Genomic DNA, 27,929 nt, shown 5'->3' on the forward strand with positions numbered 1-27,929 from the left:
GGTCAGTGGTGTTTTCATCATATTTCCCTAGGGAAGGCTAGCATTTTGTAATGAGATATCAATCAAATCAATGAATTTCCAACTCCAACTTTATATTAAATAGATTTTTATTGGAAGGTTTTTCACATAATACTTATTGAAAGGAGGAATTGTAAAGCATCAAGATTTAAAATAATGATTTTATAGATACAACCTGGTATGTGTTTTACTAATATTTAATGCAATGTGTTTTTTGTTAATATTTCTATTCTGAACTTAGTCACCCAGTTAAGACTTTACTAGAATATATTTTGTACATCATCTTCCATTGATTAAGGCAAAAGCCCAAAAATAAATATACGGTAGTTCTATTTCAAATTATATCTATAACTTTCTTCTGCAGTGAATAGCTTCAATATCATTATACAGAGGACAAAGGGATAGAGAACTTATATTTTTTGAGGCCAATATAATTACCAATTAAATGTGAGTGGCAAATATAATCTCACTTAATTCTCATAGGAGTCCTATAAAAGGGGTCTAATTTCCATTTCTCTTTACATATTAGGTAATTAAGGCTCAGCAAGATTAAGAAATTTGTCCAAATGTGCACACAGGGCAGGAATTCAAGCTAAGACTAACTGATTCCAATGATACTCTCAGTTTGGACATGAATGATTGAACTATTTACAGAAAGCCATGCAAAAAGGTTTATTTCACCCATGCACAGTATGTTTTAATTTGTATAATCACTGTAAGGCTAAGCAGTCATACAATAATCACAGTTTATCATATAAAATCCCTTATATCACAAATTGTGTGCAATTTGTTCTAGACTCTAGGATTCCTTTCACTTTTTTGCCCTAAATCTATTATTTCTTTGAAAATATTTCTATACACTATAATTTAAATTAATAGGACAATAAAGGCCATTCACCATGCCACAAACAGGAAAATAATCATATATGTATCACTCAAAGATTATAATTTTACTTTTCCATACTCATTAAAAGATCTCTTTTTCAGCATAGCAAACTTACAAAATTTGCTCTCATTCAATGTGCCTAAAATGAAGCCAATCATCTGCTCTCAAGACTGGATTCATCTTCCCTCTTTCTTATTGCTTTCCCTGGAGACATCTGTGTCCTAGGCATCTGTATTCAAATCCTTCTGGCCAGCGTCCCTGGTTGTCTAGTGGTTAGGATTCGGCGCTCTCAAATCCTCTGGCCATCTTTGACTCTTCCCAACATTCAGACAAGCATCGTTTATAAAGAGAACTAGGGACCAGTGCACAATTTCATGCACCTTGAAAGGAACTGTGGACCACAAGGCTGCAGTGGGCACAGGGGCAGGTCTCTGCCCATCCTCCATGCCCCCATCTGACTCCTCCCACTGCATTCCCCAGCCCCCTCTCTGCTAGCAGTCCTGCTTCCACTGCCACCACTCCCACATGCTGATGGCACCAGCCCCACTCACACCACTGATGGCACTGAGTGATTGGGGCTGCACCAGGAGTGGGTGCGAGCAGCAGCTGCTGCCCCAATCACCCCTCAGGAACAAGGGGAGTGGCAGCCACCACTTACATGGATGATTGGGACTGGCAGCCACCACTTACACCCACTGATGGTGCCGAGGTCACATTTCTAGCCCTCATTAATCAGACATCCCTGCCTGTATGTGGGAGGCTGAAGTGCTTAATCCAATGCATGGCACACAGAGTATTCAATCAAAGTTCGTCACTCATCAGTCTCCCCATTACTCGCAGAAGGCTTATGCTATGTTATATTCCTGTGCTTTGTTCATGCAGTGGCCCTGCTCCCAACTTCTTCCCTTTCTCTCCTTTTTATTATGTTTTAAAATATAATAGTTAACATTTAGTGGGTATTTCTGATGCTCCAAGTACTATCCAACAGCATTACATGGATTAGCTCATTTAAGCTTCCCAATACTCTATGTAGTGGGTACTAGCAAGACCCCTTTCTGGGCCTCAGTTTCTAAATTTGTAAAATAAGGATTAAAATAATATCTAATAGGATTGTTGTGGGAGTTAAGTGAGTTAACACACGAAGTGGCTAGGATGTGGTAAGCATTTAATAATATATTAGCCATTATTGTTATTATGACACCTTCTAATGTGAAAATTTAAAGCTCATGTTGATTAATGACTTGCTAATAGCCACTAAAGCCAAGATTTGGACTCAGCCATGCCTCCAGAGTCTGAACTCTAAACACTGGGCTCCACTACCTTCCTTGCTCATTTCCCTACTTACTCAAATAGCCCACCCCTCTAAGAAGCCTGGGTCACTCCTTTAGGTTCCTAACATTTCCTTAGAATGCATCATGATGTGTAGTATAGTGTTACACTCATATAAAACTTTAAATACATGAAATAATTTCCAGCTTTGTTTCAGTTGTATTAAGGATTAGGGACAGACCTATACTAAGGACATAATATTTACATTTCTTACTTGTGCTGGGGATCCACCAGGTTTGGTGATTTGCTATGAGGACTCACAGTACTCAGCATATAGTCATGGCAATGATTTATTACAGCAAAATGATACAAAGCAAAGTCAGCCAATGGAAAAGATAGGAGCATGAGGCAAGACCCAGAGGAAACCAGGCACTAGCTTCCCAGAGTGCTCTCCAGTGAAGGCACAGACCCGCTGACCCCTCCAGCAATGAGTTGTAACAACATGTGTGAAGTGTTGTCTACCAGGGAAGTTCATTAGTGAGGGTTGCTACTGAGGGCCGAGCACACAGGGACTCTGCCTAGCACGTAATAAAATTCCAAACTGGCAATTCCATTCCCTGTTCTCTGTGGGAATATAGAAGCTTCCGCATGAGCCTCATCCTTGTACAAACAGTTTAGGCACAATGAGTCACTCATAAGTTCTGAGGATGTGGGAATCCTTTTGTGATGGTTAGACCTACATGTCAATTTGAGGGGAATTTTTTTGGATGAGTTACATGTAAATCAGTGAATTTTGAGTAAATGGATTGTCCTCCATAATGTGGTGGGCCTCATCTAATCTGCTGAAGGTCTGAGTAGAACAAAAAGACTGGCCTCCCAGCCAAAGGAAATTGTCAAGCAGACCGCCTTCAGACTCTTGACCAGCTCTCCTAGGTCTCCAACCTGCCAGTCCGCACTGAAGATTTTACATGTGCTAACTTCCATAGACACACGAGCTGATTCTTTTCCATACGCAAGTACACACATCCATGTGGTTCTGTTTATCTGGAGAACCCTGCCTAAACACCCCCCAAAACCCAAGGCTCTACCTTGCAAGCAGGTCTTCCTATACATAGCAGTCTCAGGCCTTCTACATCAACTCTTTTCTGTATGCCACTAACCTTTAGAGCTGCAAAAGCCACAGGGCAGTAATACCATGGTGCAACAGAGCCCATGAATAATAAGAAATTATGAAGTGGAAAGAAAGTTATTAGAGAGAAGGTGGCTGATGGTGGCAGAGAAGTGGAAGCCACCATGGAAACCTGGAGTTGGGGGTTCCCTCCAAATGGGACATGGGCGGTGCTGGTAGTGGGGGGAACAGAATGAGCAGGCAACAAGATGTTTCTTTGTTCCATAAACCCTGACTACATGATTGGGATTTGTGGTGGATTAAAGATGGCCAGAAATTCTCTGCCACTCTGCATAAAGATGTAGAATGTTTCCCCCTCCTTGAATCTGGGCTGACCTGTGATTTTCTTTAACCAAGAGAACACCACAGAACTGACATTGTGGCTGTTCTGGGCATAGCTTTACCAAGGCCTGGCAGCTACTGCTTTTGTGCTCTTGGCCAGCCATGCATCACCATGACATGAAGTTCGGTTACTCTGCAGGAAAAACCACTGGAGAGAGAGAAAGAGGAAGAGAGAGGGAGAGAGAGGCCAGGTCAGTGCCCAGCTGTTCCCAGTTGAGGTCCATGCATGTGAGTGATGTCATTCAGGATGTTCCAGCCCAGTTGAGATTCCAGATGACATTACCTACAAGTGTGACCCCAACCAAGACCATCAAAATTTTTTCCCTGCTGAGCTCCGCTCATTTTACAGAATCAAGAGCCAAATAATAAAATGCTGTGACCTTAAACCACTAACTTACTTTTTGAAGAAGAGTTAACTGGCTTTTAGAATGAGAGGAGGGGAGAGGGGAGAGAGAGAGCATAACATCAATCAACTGCCTCCTTCAAGCCCCCTACTGGGGATCGAGCCCACAACCTGGGCTTGTGCCCTGACTGGGGAATCAAACCAGCAACCTTTGAGTGCACAGGACACCTAAACCATTAACTTTTAGGACACTTTAATTCTTAGCAAGAGATAACTGATATGGTAAAGTAGCTGAAAAGGTCTGAGAGCAGTGGCTTCATTCAAATGGTAGAACACCAGAGAAGAAAGCAAGAGCTGTCTGGGGCTAGGGCACAACATGACTCCATGGGGCTCAGCACAAAGTACTCTTTTCCAGTTTCCACTGTTTCACAACTCTGACATGTGTCACTTCACAAAGGAAACAGTCTGTACCCTGCTGAGTTAAGCTGTACTCTAGAATCCCTTCCAGACCTTCCCAACCCTCAAACCTACGTGTTTGTGAGATCCCATGCCCAGTGAGTCATGTTTGTCTTCCGAATGCCTATTGCCTGAGTGAAGATCTTAGATCATTCAAAGTCCCACACCCTGAAGCTCATGTCTCTATTCAGGAAGTTAATACACCGTAGAACCTCATCTCTGGCAAAGAGTCTCAGCATGAGCCTTAAGTACAGACGTGCAGAAAGCCAAGTCAGTGAGTCCAAAAATGGGGTAGTTACCTCCCAAACCAGTCTGACTAATTTTATTGGCAGAATTTATTGGTCATTTAGTTGTAGTAGAAACTGAATCTATGAGTGGTTGTTGCAAATATTTTCATCTCTCATTTATAAATGAGGAGAGATGAGAGAGAGAGAGAGAGAGAGAGAGAGAGAGAGAGAGAGAGAGAGAGAGAGAGAAAGAGAGAGAGAAATTTTTTCAAGATTACCAGAGCCATTCACCAAATCAAATTTGAAGTGAGGCAGGGATATAATCCAGGGCTTTCTCCACTATTGGCAATATTAGTTTTCAATGTTATGTTTGTCTGTCCACTAGAGAGAGCATAGGTACAACACAGCATTTTCTGTTTAGTACTTAAGCAAAACATATTTTCTTTTGTGTTTTCCTGAGACACTTGATTGGTTTCTTATGGGCAGTCTCGGGCATTTCTTGGGAGGCAGGAGGCTGGGGGAAAAGAGTTCTAATAAAAAATAAATTCCCAAAGGATTGTGTGTGTAGAAAGAATGTATAAGCCCAGCCAGGGGGGCAGCGTGTGGAGAGGCTCTCCCTACTGCTAATTTTTGGAGAAAGAATTGTCTGAGTTAGAAATACAATGTTTTTCTAGGCCACCTCTTTTCATCTGATTAAAAAAATGACCACTTTTTAATATGTTCATATGAATGAAAGTATAGCTAGGAGGTAATCTAAAATGATAAATCAGAGTGAATAAAATTTACTTGTGTGTATCCAGTCAATTGACATTCTGTTTTGTTTATAGCATATGGAGAATCCATCCATCCATCCATCCATCCAACAAATGGTGATTAAACACCTACCATGTGCAAAGCCTTACAGAGACACATTAGGTAGAGTCCGTACTTCCTGCTCTCCAGAAATTGCTTTATAATCTCAAAAAAGGGACAAGACAAGATGTGAACACAAAGACCTATGATCAAGGTAATAAATGAGTAAGTACCATAGGAGAGAAAAATACAGTGAGATGAAAGTTCAGAAAAGGGAGACATCACTTCTGGCCAAAGGAAATATAGAGTAGAATGATTTCTTAAAAGTATAATCTATCACCCTCCAACTCCTGGTTTAAAAGCCTCACACAGTTATTAGCTATATGACCTTGGGCAAATCATAAATTTTCTGTGTCTTAGTTTGCTTATCTTTTAAAAGGAAGGGTTGGACTAAATGATCTTGAAGGTCCTTTCCGCTCTAAAGTACTGGGATACATAATTTTTCATGAGAAGGCCCAGCAAAATATGTGACAATCTATTCTTTATACAACCAGAGTAACTCCTGAAACCTAAATAAGATCAGGTTACCCATGGCTGAAAACCCTTTCATGGATGCATTTCAAAGAAAAATCAAACTCCTTTTGATGGTGCACAAGGTCCTGCATGGTCTGGCCCTGCTCTGTCTCTAACCCCAGAGCCCAGATCTCCTCCCTCCCCTGCTCTCCTGCCACAGGGACCTCTTTTCCTTTCCCTGAATGCACCAATCAGACCCTTCACACATACTGTTCCCTCTGCTAAGAATGCCTAAAAGCAGATGTGTATGTGCATGTATAATTTTTATGAAAGGAATAAAAGCACACAATTGAAGAGTCAAATAATACTACAAGATTATAACCCAAACCCATAAGGTTGGGAGACTGGGGTTATAGAAATCATATTCAATGTATGGACTGTGCTTAGAATCTTACATCCATGCACATCTCACCCATTTCCCCTGGGCCTGGCCTCTTGGATATGAGCCTCTCAACTTTTCCATGGAATAAAAACCCTCTGGAATGCTGGCAGGCTGAGGGAGGGAGAGTGGTCTGGAGAGATGAGGTGGAGGGGTGAATCTGGGAATCTCAGTGTATGCTATGCAGACTTTCATATCATCCTCCTGATTCCTTCCCCGTGCCTTCACCCTTTCCTGCCACACATAGGCGTCTTCACTTCCTGCAGCTTTTCTGGGGAGTTCAGTGCTGTGACTTGGCTTCTTTTACACTAGTGCCCTGTTAGCAAGCACTTGGCATTCAGTGTCCTTCGTTTTGCTAAGTCCTCCTTCCACTTTTTATCTTTCAAAAATGTGTTCCCGCTGAAACCGGTTTGGCTCAGTGGTAGAGCGTCGGTCTGCGGACTGAAAGGTCCCGGGTTTGATTCCGGTCAAGGGCATGTATGTTGGGTGCGGGCACATCCCCAGTAGGGGATGTGCAGGAGGCGGCTGGTCGATGTTTCTCTCTCATCGATGTTTCTGGCTCTCTATCTCTCTCCCTTCCTCTCTGTAAAAAATCAATAAAATATATATTTAAAAAAAAAAAAAAAAAAAACAACAAAAAAAAAAAAACAACGTGTTCCCTCTTTGCAACCACAAGGCTCTTTCTCCTCACCCATTCTCTTTGTCCTTCTCAGTTTCTTTCTCATTAATAATTCTCTTTACATTCCATTTTGGTGGGTTTGTGGAAGGGCTAAGGATGAATGAATGTCTTCTGTCTTCCAGGTTTAACTGGAGTGTCTCCTCCCTTATCTCACTTTTAAACTTTCACCCTTTAGCTCTCAGGTTCCAAATCAGAGGGGAGCTTCCCTGACCACATGCCTAAGCAGACCCTCCTGTAATCACCTATGAGAGTGCCTGTTTGCTTCCTTCATCTCATTTAATATGATTGAAAGCTGTGTTCTTATTTATTGACTTTCTAATTTTGAATGCAGATGTTTATCACTTTAAGGCCTGTTTGCTTCCACTTAGAATGCAAGCTCAGGAAAGGCAAGAGCATGTCTATTATCTCCAACCAATTTATACTGAGTGCTTAGCACATCCCCTCACTATAGCAGGGGTTCAAGGATGCTCACGGATAAATCTTCACAAACATGAGGATCAAATCTTGGACTCCACTGACAGAGCACAAGCCACCAGGTGAGAGCAGGCTGGAGGGGAAAAAGACAATGGTGTATAGCAAATGGCGTGTGAGAATGGATGCGGGAGCCAAACTTTTTCTGTGCTCAAATCTTAGAACAACCACTCATTTAGCTGTGCAAACATGTGGATAAACTGCATAAAAATGAAGGTAATAGTAGCACTCTTGCCTCATGGGACTATTGAGTCCACACATCTACAGTTTTTTAAACAATGGCTAGAATCAGTCCACACATCTACAGTTTTTAGAACAATGGCTAGCACACAGCGAGTGCTACATTAGTGCATCTGTTATGTATCAGAGCACTTGGTTTGGGAAGGCCTTGGCTAGGTGAGATTCAATGTTTCATCCTGAAAATGTAAGACTAAACTTCCATGGGGTATAACCAACTTGGCACTGCACAACTGGAATGCTTGGGATCCAATTTTTAATTCTTGGTTCTATTGCTTAGGTTTTCATTCTGTTTCTACTTTATGTCCAGTAGTTTATAAAGCAGAGCCCCTCCTAGCCCAAAACAAAAGATTCCTCCTTGGGGACAAGGTATGGTGGGGCAATGGGGTAAAGGATGCTAGGAAGGGGGTAACTCTCACACCCACTCCTCCTTCAGCTTGGAGGAGTGGGTGTGAGAGTGAAGGAGAAGGTTTGGGCACAGACAGATGTTGGTTGAAATGTCAGCTCTTCCACTATGAACTGTGTGACCTGAACTGTTCACTGGACCTCTTGGTGCCTCAGTTTCCTTGGCTATGACAAATATAATAACAGGAGATGATGTACATGGAAAGTTAGGCCAATACCTAGTACTGAGGGAAATCTACTAGCATTTTAATTATCATCATTATTATTATTAGGACTAGAGGCCTGGAACATGAAATTCATTTGTGGGTACGGTCCCTAGGCCTGGCCTACAATCAGGGCCATTTTTCTGGCTGCCTGCAGCTGGCCCCACCCCCTGCTGCCACCCACCACCGATTTCCCATTCACCATTGGGTGATTGGAGCCTGATGGCTGGGGGGAAAGGAGGTAGAGGAAGGACCAAGAGGTAGGCCATTCCCACCCGCTTGACAGCCCTGCCCCTGCTGCAGGTTGCCCTCCGTGTGTGAGGTGACCTAAGGGTTGGGGGGCCTTGGCCTGGCGCCACCCACACCTCCCACCACAGATCCCTGGTTCCCCATTCGCCATCAGGAGATGGGAGCCTGCCAACTGGGGGGAGGAACCAAGAGGTCAAGCAATCATTCTGATAGTTCTGCCATTAGGGTCAATTTGCAGATTATCCTTTTATTATATGGATTATATAGGATAGAGGCCTGGTGCACAGGTGGAGGCTGGCCGGCCTGCCCTGATTGGGACCCCGGATTTGGGTGGGGGTACCCACTGGGATGTGGGGCCAGCAGGGTCGAGGGACTGTGGGCAGTTTGCAGGCCAGCCACACCCTCAATCAGGGTGGAGATCCCCAATGGAGAGTGGGGGTGGTCAGGACAAGTGGTCACAGTTGTTCTGGTCTCTGGTTGTTCCACCGTTTCGGTCGCTGGGCTTTTATTATATTGGATTAGTCCTTTTTCAAGTGCAGAAGCTCTAACTAACCCTGGCACTTGTTAACACCCTATGAACCTCACACATTTCTCTTCCCCTTGAAATAGCAGGCCTGTTTCCCAGGTCTTAACACTTTAGATTACAGATTTTTTCTTGTTGATCCTCAGTTGTGGGGTTTTGTTTGTTTGTTTTTATCTTTGCATAATGAGTCATTATTCTGAAATTTCTTGAATATGTAGGTCTATTCAGGGTCTAACAAATTTCAAAGTCCTTCAGTTGCACGGTTTTCTTTCAGGGCCGGGAGAAGGCCCATACCATGTGTTCACATGGTCCTCTGGGTAATGAAACTTGTGAAAGAGTAATAGACAACTACCATCAGTTAACACTACTGTCTCTTTCCACTACCACTTCCACTCTGTCATACTTCCCCTCGTGGTGAGGGACATTTCTGGCAACCAGCTAAGGGAAAGTTGAGCTTCATGGGGATTTACTGAGATATGTTTCCGTAGCTCACAGGCTCTTCTGGCCTCCCCAGTGCTGGAATGACTCCCAGCGACACTCCTGGAAGAAACGCACTCCTGGCACAAAGGGGCGTGGCCAGAAGTCCTGTCAGGACCAGAATATAGCCTATATACCACATCGCAGAAGCACTGGAAATATATGAGTTGTGGAGGACAAATAAGGTCTGAAGTATTCAGAGACAGAAGCTAGTCCATGGAAAGTTCTTTCAATCTTCAGACATGTAAGGTTGGAAGCCAAAAATTGACTAAAGTCAACAGTTAAAAACACCAAAAACAAATTTAATCATTCATGATAGAATGGAGGCCTCACTGTTCTTCTCCTTTGACAGGAGTCCATGGCAACCTCACCCCACCCCCCAACCCAGGAAAAAAAAAAAATGTTCATCCAGGTCTCTGTTATTTCCACCTGCCTCCCGGCCGCCAGTGCCCTGGCAGATCCGTGAAGGAGGGAAACACCCCTGAATCACTCCGGTATGTACAAGCACAAGCACAGCAAAGGTTTGTTGAAGAAACAAATAGGCATAGAAATTATAGTCTATATCTATTGACATAAAACAATGAATCTTCATGCATGTGATCACTCTTCTCTTAATAGTTCAAACTCTCCTATCCCTAACTGGGCAAATTGCCCTAAAATCCATGAGCTTTGGGGGATAGAATCTTTTCACCAGATGGATATCCTTTTTGTTTTTCCATTGTTGAGCCTTCATTCCTAAGTTTTCTTCTCCTTCCCTTTTTATACTCTTTTCCCTTAGCCTCAAACTCTCATTAACACATATGTATGCATGCACATATACACACACAACACACACACACACACACACACACGCACACACACACACAACACACGCATACGTTTATGCTTTTATATGCACTGGAAGAATTGATTGTGAATTACTGAGGCTTATGGTTAGAGTTACTTTAACACTTAAATTTGTTGCCCACGTTGCTCTGAAATCTGGAGAGAACTAGGGGAGAGGAAGTCCTGCAGTCAGGAGTGAGCAGTGCCCTGGTGAAAGCAGGAGAGGTCTTGTCCCAGCTGACAGTCTGCAGGAGACGAAAGACACTGATCTTAAATGGGCCTCAGGAGAGAAAATGCATGTCTAAACCTCTGTTAGTTTCTCATAGGTCAACAGGAAGGACGCCTTCCTTTCCCAGCAATAACACAGTACCTTCGCTGAGAAAAGTGACCTCTCATTTTATTTCCTTACAGACTAGATTATAACCTTCTAAAATAAAACACCTCACCCTAAGATATGCATGGCTTGGAGTGGACAGCTGCTGTGCTGCCTGTCCAATGTCCATTACCTGTTATTCTGATAACAGTCCACTGGGCTCACGGCACGGGGAGCTCACTCTATGCCTGGATCCAGGAGCAGGCCCCAAACTCCAATTGGGTAAGACATTGCTACCTCAGAAATTAAAACTTGAATAAAGTGTCAAAAATGAAAATGGCTGTAATTCTTTCACCTCAACCTCAGTGGCTTGAAGAAAGTGTCCATTTATTCCTGGCCCCAGGTCCTTGAAGCTTTTCCTGTACTAAGATCTGCTGTTTTAAATTTTTCGCTTCCCATCTATGAGCTATTCCTTAATCTTTTGACTCTTTTATTTCTTCTTCTTCTCTCTCTTTTTTTTCTTAGCTGTTTCAGTGTGGGTTTCTGTGCTTGTAGTCAAAGAACCTGGTAGATCCAGGTAGACGAAGTGCATCTGAGATGTCAAAAAGGCCAATATCTGGGGCCGGACACAGTTGTAATTGTACAGCAACAAAAATTTGTTTCTTGGAACTCCCATTTCTTTTCCATTTCCTCCAGGCTGTGAAGCCAACAATTCCCATCCCAACGGCCACCTCGCAGCACTCTGTGCCATGGGGCCCTCTCCAGTTTCTCCCTAGCAATGCCTCTCCCTGAAAAGGCACTGACATCAGTCATCGTTTATTCATCCACTGCTTTTCAAGCACCTGTTCCAGGTGCTTTTCATACATCAGTATGACCTCTGCTCAGTGCTGCTTTCATTCTGGTGCTGGGAAAAGACAATGATCAAATAAACAAATTAACAACATAATTGAGCAGAGTGATAAGCATTATGAAGGATGATACGATATAGTAGAATGACTGGGTGATCTGAGAGGACTTTGCTGAAGAGCTGAGATGGGGCTCACTTGTGAAAACCAGCCACATCCAAATATATGGGGTCAAGGGTGGAGGCAAAGCTCTCTGGGGAAATGAAGCAGCAAATTCAAAGGCCTTAAGATGGAGACAAACGTGGTATACTATGGTCATGTGTGTGTAGGGGGGGTGCTGGGGGGAGAGAAGGATAAGAGGTCAGAGATCTATGCATGGGCCAGATGACACTGGGTCCTATAGATTATATAGAGAAGTTGCTATTTTATCTTCATTGTCATGTAAGCATTAGAGGAGTTGACATGCTATAATTTGTGTTTTTAAAAGATAACTGACTACAGTATATTATAGTTGATCTATTGTAGATTAGGGAAACCAGCTGGAAGGCCATAGCAGTAGTTGTTGCAAGAGAAAATGGGGCTTGGGCAAGAGTGGAGATGGAGAGAAGTGAGAAGATACAAGACATATTTTGGATGTGGAGCTGAAGGTGCTGGAAAAAGATGAGTGACGGTGTGTGCCATTTGCAGAGAAGAGGACACCTGAGCAAGTGGAGCTATGATGGAGGAGGCAGAATGTTCAGCCATCCAAGTGGAACTGTCTAGAGTCCATTGGAGGCATTAGGGATAGCATAAAGTTAGGAATCATTAAGACATGGCTGGTATTTAAGGTCACAGGACTAGATGAAATATCCAAGGAGAAATATAATGAGAGAAGAGAAAGATTTGCCACTGTCTCAATAGTCAATTGAGGCAGTTGACTATTACAAAATTGAGCCATCATAAAAATGTAATTAAGTTAATTAATAACCTCGTCAAGGTTCTTATTTAAGATATTAATCCAGATATTTGACCTTGATGAATTTACAGTGTAATGTAATATTTTGAGGCACTTATTAATATACATTTTCAATGGCAGGATATTCCTTAGAATAAATCTTATGGCTAAATTGCAGTGTAAAATTGGAAGTGCTCTGGTTGTGTCTGAGTGAGTGGGAAGTAGCAGAACACCCTGATTCTTAGTATTCCCTCAAGCACCCCTTCCCCAACAATCACTCTCAAAATGCTCTCCAAGGATCCACTATGGGACTTTATGTCTACCTGGAGAAGACCGAGAAAATCCCTCACCTCTTTGAAATATCTGCTCAAACGTCACCTCATTGGTAAGAATATCTCTTAATCACACTAAAGAAAAATTGCACACTCTCTCCACCTTCCCTTAGTCCTTTTAGTGCTTTTGGCCTGCTCTTTGTTTAAAACACACAGCAAATACTAACCTACTATAGGCTTTACTTATCTTATTATGTTTATTTTATTTTGAATTCTCTTTCCTTGCTAGAAGATAAACTCCACAAGGCAAGCATTTTTTTTTTTTTTTTTTTTTTGTATACTGATATATCCTATACAATCATAAATAGTGCCTGGCACATGATAACACTCAGCAAATATTCCTTGAATGAATGAATGAGCTAATGTTACAGAAGAAGCAGTGTTTTAGTGGACACAGTATATTTTTTTTTATCCCTCGAATACTTATTGAATATTTAGATAATCTACTCTGTGCTAGATAATACAAGAAAAATAAAGGCATTTAGAAAATGAAAATGTTTAGGTAAGGCTTTGTCTTATCTTAGGCACATTGGAGAACTCAATAGTTTCTGATTCTAGAGATGGGTACTATTTCCTTTCTATTTTAATTGTCAGACTGGTAGATGTGAATAGTAGTCTCAGTTTTTCACTCCCGTCATATAATAGCATCCTGATCCCATGTCCCCACCATAGAAGTTGGAGTGCCTCTTAGAGCAGGCAGAGCATTCATCTCTGATTTTGAGCTGTGCCATGTGACTTGCTCTGGCCAATGGAAAGTCAGCAGGTGGGTTCTGAGCAGAGGATTTCAATGTGCTTGAGTGTTCTATCTTATCCTGGGCTTTTGCTATCTGCCATTAGATGGACAAGTAGTCATCAGCCACTGGTCCCAGAATGAGAGACAGGTAGAGCAAACCTGAACTCAGCCTATAGCCTGAACCGAACCTCCTGACAAGCCATACACCTGGGAACAAAAAGTTAATTTTTGTTGCAGTGAGCCTGAGATTTGGGAATTGGTTGTTACCCAGAAGTAGCGCATTAAATAGATGACCAATATAGTCATAAATAAACATAATGAGCTTAACAATGGTAGCTCTCCTTCCCTGGAATTTAAGACGGAAAGAAAATTCTACCTTCCATTTAAATTGGAGAGAAGGCATTTTGTGGTTTTCCTAAAACGTCCTTGAAGGTGAACAAAGTAAAAAACCAAAAAGAGTAGTATTTCCTAAGAGAGACGTGATTTAATGTGGTGTTTTAATGAAGGCAAATGACCTTGCAGGAAAGAGCACAAGAGTGGGAGCAGCCAAACTGGTACAGCTTGGTGGTTGAGCATCGACCTATGAACCAGGAGGTCACAGTTCCATTCCCGGACAGGGCACATGCCCGGGTTGTGGGCTCAATCTAAGTGTGGGGATGAAGCAGCTGATCAATGATTCTCTCTCATCATTGATATTTCTATCTCTCTCGCCCTCTCTTTTCCTCTCTGAAATCAATAAAAATATATTTTTTTTTAAAAACTGGAAGCAGATAGATGAGCCCTAGCCCGACTATGCCTGCTCCTCCTCTGAGTGAACCTGGGATGTCTACTAACCCCTGGATGTCCCTGCACCCACCAGAGTATAGGGTATGGGAGTCCATGGCTGCTATGGTAGCTTTTTGCTGTAACATCAAGTTAACCCTCCTTATTGTAGAAGCAGAAGAAAAGTTATTATGTAGCAATAGAAGTAAAGTACTCTAATGATGGCTGGGAACAATAATTTTTTTAAAGAGTAAAAACAAAACTCCATGAAATTACATTATCCTGTTGCTATAAACATAATTTTCAAAGTAAACGGGAAGAAAGAGGACAACCCCAAACCAAACCACATCAAAATAGCAAAACCCTTGTAGGTTAGACAGATTATTCTACAGAAAGAATTGAGGACATTTTCCTTTGATAAGAAAATAGACTGAGAAGCAGCGTATCTTTTATTTATAAGGGTAAGCTTAAAAAAATAACAAGAGCCTAGAAACATGTGGAATGTAGTTCTCACCTAACTTGGATATTGCAAATGCCTAGGTCAAGTGTCCAGGTTGCTTTCCATGGTATCCTGTCCACTGTTCCCAGAACTGCTTTTGCAGAACGGATGCACTTGCCTTACCAAGCTTTCCTCCAGGTTATGGCCAACATTCTTGGGCGGAGGCAGAGCTGTGGAAGAGGGTGCCCTCTGAAAGGCAAGTTTTATGGGAGAATGCCTTTTTAGTTGTCTCTCCCCCGCCTCGACTACCCCCCACCCCCATCTCCTCTTCAAGAAAGATTATCTGTCTCAGTAAAATGTCTTGTCTTTTCCTGATCACTTTTTGAAATCTGCTAACAGCAATCTGCTTTGTTCCATCGGGAAGTCCTGTCATCTCTCAGGCAGGGAGAATCATCAATGGCATCTCACTTCAACAAATTAGCCACAGTGTTTACACTGCAAGTCCTGGGGGCTGAGTTTTCTTACATCTCAAGAAATTCCCAGGATTCTAATGTTTTTCCAAGTGGGAGGGTTTTGATGGAATGCATTTTCCTCCTGTAGCTTAGCATGCATTGTTCTATATGATCCTACTGAATGCTTTAAGCCGAACTCTTGGAAATATTTACACACGTGGACACACATACACACACACACACACACACACACACACACACACACACACACACCACGCTCACTCACTCACCCATACAAGTAAATAAAGAAGCCAGTATGGTGCAGAGGAAGGAAACTGCAGAAAGTTAGGAAACCTGCAGAATTGCATTCCAGTTCTGGTTCAGGTAAGCCACTCATTAATTGTGCGACTTGAGGCAAAACACTTCTCCCAGTGAGTCTCTTTCCTCCAGTGTTCAATGACGAATGAAGGGGTTGGGTCGCTTATTCCTAATAGCTCCTCCAGCTCTAACATTCTATAACTTTATGCTTCTCATTGGTAGCCAGAGAGGGATACATTTTCTTAAGGCCAGAATGTAGGACACCAGCAGGAGGTATCTTGCGGTGGGTGCAGAGAGACCCATGAATTCCTGCCTCAATTCCCACACAACGGCACTAATACAGCTACAAAACGGTGTTGTTGTGAGGCTGTTTCTGCCGATGCCACTGCTGAGTTTTATTGTACTGGTCTTCACGCAGAGCCTGAAGGATTATAGGGCCAAGGCTAAGGGAACAACATAGAAAAACATCACAGTCAGAGGTGACCTAAATCACTTCCTGAGGTTCCTTTTAGGCCCATGAGTCAATGTATAGGAAGACTGGGCTTATTAATCAAAAAAGGCTGATCTGCTCAATGTCTAATTATACCTGTCATTCTGTAGCCCACATCCCAGCCTGACATGGTTTCTCTCTCAGAAGTCACAAAGCTCTATCTGCAGACCAGTCCTTAGTTGATCTGTGTATTTTCTGTGTGACACATCTCTTCCATGACAGTTCAATTGTCCAGAGAAACGCTAAAACCTCTTCATAGAGCAGCCCAGCAACCCAGACCACACAAACCCGGTCTCTCCTCCTCTCCCCTTGTGGCTCCTGTTAAATTCGCAACCATCTCTCAAGGCCAAGCTCAAATCCTTCCTCCTCCAAGAAGCCTTTCTTGATCCCCTCCCCATCAGACTTAATCCCTCCATTCCTTACACTCCCCAAACACTTTGTACCTTTATTATTTTAGCACTTACTTACCTGAGTCTGTCTTATATTAAAGTTTCTTTATGCATGTCTTTTCTATGACATTTTGAACTTGGGCAGAAATGTCTTAATTTTTTTTTTCTTCCTATTATCTGCAGCATTTAGTAAAATGCTTTGCACATAGTAGGCATTTAAAATTGTTCCAGGAAGTATGAAGGTGGAAAATAAGTGAAACAGAACACATGTCTTATCTGTTCTTTTATTTTCAATAACAAAATGCTTTTTATGTGTAGTGAATTCTTAAAATCGTTGGATCACTTATAAATGCATTAAATAATGCAATCATAAGGTAGAAAACCAATTAGCCCTGTAATTTGTTCACATTGCACATTAAAATAAATTCAGTCTATTTAATCAGTGTCAAGAATGAAATTTGCCAGTAATATTCATTTAGAGGTAAATGCTTCTTTCATTCACCCAATGAATTTATTTATAACAAGTCTCTACACACTTTAATTTGGAAGGAATGTATACTTTTAATGAAACACTCAGAGTATTTAATTAATCATTTACAACAGCCATAAAAGACATGAAAAACCATCTTTCCATTTAAATGACTATTTCCTAGTATAACAAACTTTTCCACTCCTACTTAAGGCAAGCTACAGCAATTTCTGTTACAGCGTTTTACATTTGTCAACCTCGCCATCGCCTCATTCTTTTCTTCCCTTTATTGTTTTTGCGCTCAATCAATTAAACTAAATCAAAGGCTGTTAACGTGATCTTGGTCTATCTCGGCCTCTCTCTGCTCCTCCCTCCACTTCACCTAATGTCAAAACATCCTTCACATACACTTCTTAGAATTCTCAAAAGTATTCTTTTAAGTTTGAGCTTCATTAACTTGTAGAAAAGTGCAGTGTCTTGACTAATGGTCATTTTTCACACAATTTTTATATACTGGGTTCTGTACAATGCACAGAAATTCAATTCTTTAGATAACCTGTGTTTCCTTGGCAAAGTTAAGCAAGAAAATCTCCTCATTGTCTATGATAATTCTGCTTTATCCCTCCCCACCCAGTGCTCTGATAAAATGATGAGGTGAGCTTGGTATAACCTAATGCTTAATCTGCTAGTACAGGATAATGCCATTGGAGCAGCGTCCTATTTTTTTCTAAACAAAAGACAAGGAAATATACTTCAAATTTCTGATGTTGACCAATTCTTTAACAAATATTTGTTCACCATTTATTGAGTGTCTATTACGAAAATGGTGCTGTGCTAAAAGGGTTTGTAATCTTGGAGAGAGATTATCATCAAATTTTTCAACATAACCCAGTCAATCCTACCTAATAAAGAAGTAATATGCAAATTAGCCACCACTCCACTATACCCACAAGCCATGCCCACCAGCCAATCAGAGTGAGTATGCAAATAAACCCAACCAAGATGGCTACAGCCACAGAGAGCAGGAGGGAGACGTGGGTTTCCCAGGCAATGGAGGAAGCCAAGCTTTCTGCCTGCCCTTACCAACTTAAACCTTCACTCAAGGCTGCAAAGTTTCAATTATAGAAGGTAAACAAATCCAAACAGAAATGGCGGCAGCCATGGAGCTGGAAAGAGCAAGAAGCTAGGGTTGCCCCTGGCAATGGTGGAAGCAAAGCTTTCCACACACCCTGGCTGGCCCAGGCCTCCACTCTAGGCTACAAAGTTTTAATTATAGAAGATACACAAATTCCAACAGAAATGGCTGCGCCATGGAGCAAGCAGGAGGTTTGGCTCTGCTCCAGGCTACAAAGTTTCAATTGTAGAAGGTAAATAAATTCTAGATACCAGGGCCTCCGCTTGGGTTGCCAGGGGGCGTGGCTGGCCTGCAAACTACCACTGCCACCTCACCCAGGCTGCCCCACACTCCAAGAGAAGCCCCACCCTGATCCAGGACACCCTACAGGGCAAACCAGCTGGCCCCCATCCGTGCACCAGGTCTCTATCCTATCTAATAAAAGAGTAATTTGCAGATTGACCATCACTCCAACACACAATATGGCTGCCCCCATGTGGTTAAAGATCCTGCCCCTATGTGGACACAAGATGGCCACCACAAGATGGCCAGCAGGGAAGGGCAGTTGGGAGGGACCAGACCTGCAAGGGAGGGCAGTTGGAGGTGATCAGTCCTGCAGAGGAGGGCAGTTAGGGGTGACCAGTCCAGCAGAGGAGGGAAATTGGGGTCAAACAGGCTGGCAGGGGAGTGGTTAGGGGGTGATCAGGCTGTCAGGCAAGCAGTTTGGACACCCCCTGCCCTCATGCACAAATTTCATGCACCGGGCCTCTAGTGCTATAATAAAAATGACAGTACTAGAGTTTCTCATAGGGAAACAGAGATGAAATTAAAATCATCTTTAGAATATTAGCTGGGAATTGTGCATATTTTATGGAGAAAAAGTACAAAGATAATCATTGCAATAGGAGAGTTAGGGCTTGTGCTGACATAACAATGACATAGCATGACTGTGTCTTTCTTCTGATATTTAACAGGTTCTACACTCTCAAGGTTGCTTTCAGATGAAGAGATGAGAGTAGTCATCAAAGAGGAGGAGGCTTTGAGGTCAGCTTTGAAAGGAGAGTAGAATATAGGTGCATAAGAATAGGGAGGAAAAGAGAGAAAGCAGGAATGTGAGTTTTCATGAAATTAGAACAATGACATTGTTCTGCTCTTTACCTTTCTAAGCAGATACCAGATATTATAATGTTGCCTTTTGCATATATATATATATATATATATATATATATATATATATATATACATATACATATACACTAGTGGCCTGATGCATGAAATTTGTGCATGGAGGGGGCTGGTCACTCAGCCCAGCCTACATCCTCTCCAATCAGGGACCCCTTGAGGGATGTCCGACTGCCCTGTGGGATCAGTCCTAAACCAGCAGTTAAACATCCCTCTTACAATCTTCAACTGCTGGCTCCTAACCTCTCACCTGCCTGTCTGCCTGATCGCTCCTAACTACCTCTGCCTACTTGCCTGATCACCCCTAACCTCTCTGCCTGCCTGCCTGATTGCCCCTAACTGCCCTCCCCTGTCAGCCTGATCCTGTCCCCAACTGCCCTCTTCTGCTGGCCAATTTGGTTCTGATTGGCCAGTTTCTATGCCAGTCAGAGTCAAAAGCTCCACCGCCTAGGCAGCCATTGGCTCCTTACAGATCACCCAGATTTGGTTCTGATTGGCCAGTTTCTATGCCAGTCAGCCTCTCTGGGCCTATCTCTGGGCCTGATCAGAGAGGCAGGACTGATCAGCAGCCCCCGTGTAGAGGGCTGGAGAGAAAAAGAATAAAGGTGAAGTCTGGAGAGAAAGAGAGAGGCAACAGATGATCAACAGCTGCCACAGAACCTGCGGATCAGACCCTGCCTCTCTCTCCAGACCTCTACACAGGCCTAATCTGTATCCTCCTCAGCAGTCAGCACTGGGTCACTACACCCGGGACCCAGCACTGACTGCAGGACTGACTTCCAGTGTTCAGTCAAGCCTTCAGTCAGTTGTTATGGACCCTGGGTTTTTATATATTAGGATACTAGAGGCCTGGTACATAAAATTTGTGTACTTGTTTGGGAGGGATCCCCCAGCTTAGCCTGTGCCCTCTCATAGTGCAAGGGCCCACCTCCCCGTGATCAATCACCCCAAAGAGGTAGGCTCTGCCCACCCATCTGGGCTCCTCAATGGATTGCCCCAAAGAGATAATTCAGAGCAGGGGTCCTGCCTCTGTTCCATGCAGAGCCGTGGGACCTGCCTCTGCATTGTGCACGCAGTGTCAAGCCCCTGCCCACCTGTGTGCACCCACTACACACACAGCCTCCTGGTGATCACTCATTATGCATGAATTTGTCACAGTGTGAGGGCATTATGACCACATAGGCTTTTATTATATAGGACTAGGGGCCCAGTGCATGAATTCGTTCACCTTAAAAGGAACTGTGGGCCATCAGGCTGCGGAGCGCACAAGGGTGAGTCTCAGCCCATCTTCCATGCCCCCACCCGGTCTCTCCCACCATGGTCCAGTCCCCTGTCTGCCAGCAGCCCTGCCCCCACCACCATTGATGCCAAGCAATCAGATCCAGCGCTGGGCACCAGCAGCAGGTGTGAGGGCTGGGCGTGAGTGCTGGGCGTGAGCACTGGGCAGAACTGCAACACGTGGGAGCAAAGAATTTTCAGTAACCGCCAAAGGCTCACCCCAACGGCAGCAACTGGTGCTCCACCTTGGTTTGGCACCCCCACTCACCTGCTCCACCATCCTGCCATGGCCAATGCCTGCCATATTCTGCACACGCCTCCTTGTGATCAGCACATGTCATAGAGACCAGTTGCTTTGTTGTTTGGTTGTTTCAGTTGTTCTGCTGTTCGGTCTATTTGCATATTAGCCTTTTATTATATAGGATTTATTTCAGAGAGGAAGGGAGAAGGAGAGATAGAATCATTGATAGGCTGCCTTCTGCATGTCCCCCACAGGGGATCGAGCCCCCAACTCAGGCCCTGACTAGGAATTGAACCATGACCTTCTGGTTCATAAGTTGACACTCAACCACTGAACCATGCTGGCTGGGCATCTTTTGTTTTTAAAAACATTTTTATGCTACCAAATATGCATGATCTCACCAGCCCTGGTCTCTCACTTTTGACCTCATCTGCTACAAATTGTGAAACTTTCACTGGAGATAGTGCTCTTTATTATAGTCCTCCTTAATAGCCAGGGAATAAATGGGGAATGGCACTACCTGAAGAATCTCTTTGTTTTCTCCCATAAACTTTCATCTCACACTGTTTATCATAATTAAACAGCAAATGCACCAGACAGGAACTCTGTTCTACACAAGAATACCTATGTTCTTGGGTTTTACTCTTAAAAAAAAAAGAAAAGAAAAGAAAACCATAATACAATAGCACAAAGTATGGGCTTTAATTTAGCTGCTGTGCCCATTATGGTAGCTATTAGCCACAAGTGGCTACTTAAGTTAAAGCTAGTTAAAATTAAATAAAATTAAAAATTCAGTGATTTATTCACACAAGCCACATTTCAAGTGCTCAGAACCTACATAGGGCCCTTTGAGGCAGTGTAGATATAGAACACTTCTTATAGCAGGAAAAGCTCTACTGGACAGTGTGGCTCTAGAGCTTAATGACTTGGTGACTTTGGGCAAATTACTCTATGCTGCAGTTTCCTCATCTATAAATGGTATAATAAGTAATGCCTCTTTCGCAAGATTCCTGTGACGATTAAATGAGTTAACTTCTGTAAAAAGCTTGGAACAATGCGTAGCACACCCTATAATGTGTATGTTAAACAAATAAAAACACACTTAATTTACATATCAGAAATACAGCAGTCAAGTTCAAGTACTATTCAAAAGGAATAAAAGGGGGTGGGTGAGGAATCAATTCCTATTGTTTCCCACCAGCTGAGGATCTCTTCCCACCTCTTCCCTTGGCCTTGACTCATGTTTGTTTTGTTCAGCTGGGGAGACCACCAAGCAGGAGCTCTTCTCCATTGCACAGTGAGTGCTTGATAAATATTTACATTAGAAATAATAATGATGTATATGGAAAAGAATCGCTCTATCATCTTGGAACTGTAGCCACTGCCAAAAAGTAGATGACTTCAAGCAACTCGGCTGTGCTCCATGGCAGATGAGGGGAGGAAGTGAAAAACTCAACTTGTTTAGGGATTTATGATGAGAAATAGCTCTGGTAACCAAAGTCTCTTGGATCCAACCCAGACTGGTAATCCCACTTGGATATATATTTGGGTGTTTTATCATAAATACAACAACAAAAAAAGTCTCTTGGCCTGCAATACTCAAAGTGTGCATTGTTGAATGGAATTCTTTCTCACTCCCCATCACATGGGGATGGTGGACAGATCGGGAAGAGAGAAACTGATATCATTAGTGTGTATACCCAAACTACAGACATCAATTTCTCCTTGTCTGGGAAATGTTTGTAACTGTGCAGAATGTAAAATGGGTCAATGACAGGCATAGTCTTCATTATCAAGTAACAATTTGCCTTTTCTCATGCCATCCATATACTAAGTTTGCCCTATATTCCACCTCTTATTCTCCAAATTCTCTTATTAAATATCTGTCCTTACCGGAGGCCTTCTCTGATCACCCCACTGGGTATACTCACTTCCTCTTCTGAAATCTTTGTGTCATTAACAAATTACCATCATATATAATGTCTATATGCTTATATGTTTATTTCCCTTATTGAACTAATGTCTTTACATCCTTTGCATCTAGCACTGCATTTTAAATATAGCAATTGCTGCTCAATATCTCAGATTGCTGGCTGCCTATTCCAACATGCTTCCTCTCCCTTTACTTAGAAATAGAGTTCTGCTATGTAGCTGGGCCTTTCCCGATTTGTTTCACATTTAAAATAATTTAAATAGTTAAAACTTTGACAGACTCTCACAAGTAGGTGTGCCATTTGTCTAAGTGCCTGACCAATGATAGAAGCAGAAGTATAATGTGGAACTTTTAGTAAGTCTACATAAAAGAGATGAAGGCATACCATTGTTCTCCCCTTCCTCACTCTCTGCTTTTTGGAATGCAGATGTAATGGCTGGAACTCTGGCAACCATATCAGACAATAGGATGGTAGGTAGTGCAGAGGTGGGAGTCTCAGCAAAGTCAGAAGCCTTGGTCTACAAAATCTCTATAGAGTCACCATTGCAGGTCAGGACTGCCAACTTCTAGGCCTTGTTGGCATAACAGAGAAATAGTCTTCTATCTATCTTTTCCTAAGCCCCTTATTTTGTCCTTGTTATTACTGTCATATAAAGTTGAACCAAATCCTAAAGCATACATTCAATAATTATTTCTACCAATTCATATAAGTAAGTAAATATAGACACTTCTACTTTATAACAATTCATTTGTTTTTTTTATTTTTAATTCTCACCTGAGGATATGTTTTCTATTGGTTTTAGGGAGAGAAAGGAAGAGAGATATACTGAGTGACCATATTATTATGATTTATGAGCGCAAAATAATCTGGCCACTCGGTGTATATTTTATATAATAAAAGGCGAATATGCAAATTGTCCCCTAGACCAGGAGTTCAACCAGCAGGCAGGCCGGCCAACTGCCCATGTCCCCTCCCCCTGGCCAGGCTGGCTGGACCACACCCATGCATGAATTCATGCATCGGGACTCTAATTATATATATTATACTGTACCTATTATAATGTACCACTCAGTGTATATATATATATATATGTATATACTTTTTAAATCCCCTATGTTTTACTTATTAGTCTCTTCTTCCTTCCTCCAAATCCAGGCAACCAATGATCTTTTTACCTTTTCCATAATATTGCCTTTTCCAGAATGTCATATGGTTGGAAACATATAGTCTATAACATTTCCAGAATCAGATATAATTCAAATTAGCTTCTTTTGCTTAGTAATATGCTTTTAAAGTTCCTCAATGTCTTTTCATGGCTTGATAGCTCATTTATTTTTAGTGCTGAATAATATATACTAATAAAAGGGTAATATGCTAATTAAACCAGAGATCTTCTGGATGTCCTTCCAGACGTCCTTCCAGACAAAGCCATGGTGGCAGGGCTGAGGCAGAAGCAGTTAGGGATGATCAGGCTGGCAGGGAAGAGTAGCTAGGGGGATCAGGCTGGCAGGCAGGTGAGCAATTAGGAGCCAGTGGTCCTGGATTGCGAAAAGAATGTCCGACTGCCAGTTTAGACTGGCAGTTGGAAATCCCCCGAGGAGTCCCAGATTGGAGAGATTGCAGGCTGGGCTGAGGGACACCCCCTTCCTGTGCACAAATTTCATGCACTGGGCCTTTAGTACCATTATATCAATACAACAATTTATTTATATATTCACATATGATCTTGTTTGTTTTTAAGTTATGGCAATTATGAATAAAGCCACTATAAACATCCTTATATAGGTTTTGTGTAGTTATAAGTTTTCAATTCCTTTGGGTAAAATACCAAAATACACATTTGTCGGAAGCGAAGAGTATGTTTAATTTTGTAAGAAACTGTTAAACTGTCTTCCAAAATGATTATGCCATCTTGTATTTCCACCAGCAATGAAGGAGAATTCCTGGTATCTCATAATTGTTCAATTAGCCATTTCCTAATGACAAATGTTGGCGAACATTTTATATAATGTTTATATAATTATTGTTAACTAGAGGCCCAGTGCATGAAAATTCATGCACTGGAAGGGGGATCCCTCAGCCCAGCCTTCCCCTTCTCACAGTCCAGGAGCCCTTACAGGCAGGAGACAACCCAGCGATTAGGGGAAGGTGACACCCCATCACACCTCTTCTGCTGCCACTGCCAGCAGCACAAGCCTTGGTTGGCCCTGGTTACCTGAGCCTTGAGAGGCCCTGGGTGGCTGGGCAGCCTCCATCCCAGGCTTGCCTGCACCTTGGGCTTTGGCTGGGCAGCTGCCATCTGAGACTTGCCTGCGCCTCGAGCTGGCCCTGGGCGGCTGGGAGGCTGAAGGGACCGGGGAACTCTCCCAGGCAAACCATTCCCTAATGGGCCCTTGCTGAGTGCCTGTAGCCTAGGCAGGACTGACGGGACTGGGTGCCACCATCTTGTGGCTGTGTGTGCTGCCATCTTTGAGGGCAGGGCAGTCAATTAGCATATTCCCTCCTTATTGGCTGTGGGCACCACCATCTTTGGGGACAGGGCATTCAAATAGCATATTCCCTCCTTATTGGCTGTGGGTGCTGCCATCTTTGTGACAATGTGAGGATCAATTAGCATACTCCCTCTTCATTAGACAGGATAATCATTCCTTCCTACAACATTGCAAGAAAAGATTGCATTGTAACCATCCATATTTTTAAAAAAATAAATTTTATTGATTTTGTACAGAGAGGAAGGAAGAGAGATAGAGAGTTAGAAACATCGATGAGAGAGTCATTGATCAGCTGCCTCTTGCACACCCCCCTCTGGGGATATGCCCGCAACCAAGGTACATGCCCTTGACCGGAATCGAACCCAGGACCTTTCAGTCCCCAAGCCGACGCTCTATCCATTGAGCCAAACCGGTTTCAGAGTAACCATCCATATTTAGCAGCAGAGCAAACAAGCCCAGAAAGCTTCCTGATTTGTCTCTAATTTTTATAGGTAAGGAATGATAAATCATAGTTTTCCTAGCCATGCACCTAATGCAGGCTGCATTGTTGAACTTGAAGAGCTGTTTCCTCTGAGGGGAGCCAAGGAGCTTTCTCAGCACCAAGAGGCAGTTAGGTCTGGCCATGTCTGTGCAATACAGAAGTAAGGTGATGCTTGGCAAATAGACACCTGAAATGAGAGAGCAGTCACTGAACAGCACAGTGCCAGGAGCATGTCGTGCGGGGCAGAACCTGTGTTGCTTATTTTCAGGCAAACCTTTCTTTCCTTTATCTGAGAGACAAAATTTTAAAAAAGGCTTCTGACAAGACAGAAACAACCAACAAAAACATAAATCGTACTCATATGAAGCACCTGTGGAATACCCAGTAGACCCTCGTAGCTTTGAAGGCAGCATTTTTTTTTTTTCTGGAAGGTTTTTATTTCCTCTTGCACATTCCAGGTAAGAATGCTAAATGTTGGTCCTCCAGAAAAACTAAATTTTCTCTAAATTACTTTCAGTACTGAAATCTGAATGTCTTGGTCGCTAATCATCTCTTATTCTGTGCTTTGAGCTCCGGATGGTAATGCTGTTAATCAACAATCCAGCAGATGTAAATGGGGGAAAAGTGCATATCTTCAAATTAACTAAGTTGCAAAATATGCCACATGTCATCGTCCTCTGCTCATGCATGATGAAAGTCAAACTCCTCAAGAAGAGAAATCTGGACAGGAACTTCTGAAATAAACAAAAATCTAAACGAATATGTTCCCATAGTGCAAAGTTTCTCACAGGCCTTTGAGCTGTACCATTTCAGTAACAGTAGTTGCGGCTTTTAGTGTAGGGTGTGCAGAGTGGAAGATTTGCCGGTCTGGGGAGTCAGTTACTGGGATCAGAGGATGTGACATTTGGACAGGGATGGTGGTGGGGAGCGGCAGTGTTGGATTCCTTTGGAGATTAACTAAATTTCCAATTATTCAATACAGCATGTCCTAGCATTCCATACATACATTTTTGGCAGTGCTCTGAATCAGTTAGCCAGCTTTCTATTTCTTGCTTCATTGTGTTGCAGAAATATGACATCAGAACTCACCAAATAGAAAAGTAAAAGAAGCTCTCCTAAGTCAACGTGAGAAACAAAGAAAAGTGGGATTGTGAGAAATGAGAAAGGTAAACACAGTGTGAAATATAGGATAAAATCCTCCTTTTCTTTCTCGTGTTGAAGTGGTAACATCAATGATTGCTGCTTCCTCAGTAATGATGAGAATGTTTGTGGCCTTTGGCTCTGCCAACATTAGCCAGTGAATTACAAGGTCAGGCAAGTCCTGGTTTCCCATTTTTCCCAGGGTGAACATGCCAAACTACATCTATGACTGTCAGGAATTAGGGATGACCAGAAGCCACACACAATGTGTTTCTTCATAGTTCTGTTCTCTATTGGAACACACGGCCACCTTTTCAGTTGTATTTAATTAGAATGCAATATCCATCTGTCAGTGGCTTCAATAAAAAATCAAGAGGCACATGGTCCCAGCCAGGATTGTAACAGTAGTTCAATGATATCACAACATCAAGACATGTCTGCCCTTGAAATTCGCCAATCCTATGACAGTGCACTTGTACCCCAGGCTTGTCATCCTGTGGTCACAAAATGGCAGCCACAATTTCAAGCATCATATTCTTTCACAACTACATCAAAAAGGAGAAGAAGAGGTAGCAAGGGGAAAAAACACACCTCTCCTCCCATATTTCTCTCCTTTTATCAAAAAGAAAAATATTTTTCCTGGCCTGAGTGGGTTGGTTGGTTGGAATGTCATCCTGTACACTAAAAGGTCACAGGTTCGATTCCCAGTCTGGGCACATACCCAGGTTTCTGGTTTATTCCCAGGTTGGGGTGCATGCAGGAGTTGACCAATTGATATTTCACTCTCATGTCAATGTCACATTCTCTCCCTCGCTCTTCATTCCTCTCTCTCTCTCTCTCTCTCTCTCTCTCTCTCTCTCTCTCTCTCTTTCTCAAACCAATAAAGGCATGTCCTCAGGTGAGGATTAAAAAGGAGAGAGAAAAATATGTTCTAGATTTCTCCCAGGTAGAAATGGCCAGAACAAAGTCACATAACCAACCCTAGGTACAAGGTAGGCTGGAAAACTGGGTTGTATAGACATCATCGTCTGCCATTGCCGTAAGTTCAGAAAAACTGCTGGATATCAAG

The 27,929-nt window shown here is 42.7% G+C and overlaps 1 long non-coding RNA gene across 1 annotated transcript; it reads left to right on the forward strand.

Annotated features, from left to right (window-relative positions):
* The first annotated feature begins 1,884 nt into the window (after positions 1-1,884).
* LOC311619361 lies at positions 1,885-27,615 on the forward strand. The gene is made up of 3 exons (XR_014794485.1): positions 1,885-5,715; positions 7,501-7,668; positions 26,789-27,615. It is a non-coding gene; the product is annotated as an uncharacterized lncRNA (long non-coding RNA).
* Positions 27,616-27,929: the final 314 nt, after the last annotated feature.

Source organism: Pipistrellus hanaki (assembly GCF_964339955.1).
Source record: "Pipistrellus hanaki genome assembly, chromosome: 3".
Classification (NCBI taxonomy): Eukaryota; Metazoa; Chordata; class Mammalia; order Chiroptera; family Vespertilionidae; genus Pipistrellus; species Pipistrellus hanaki.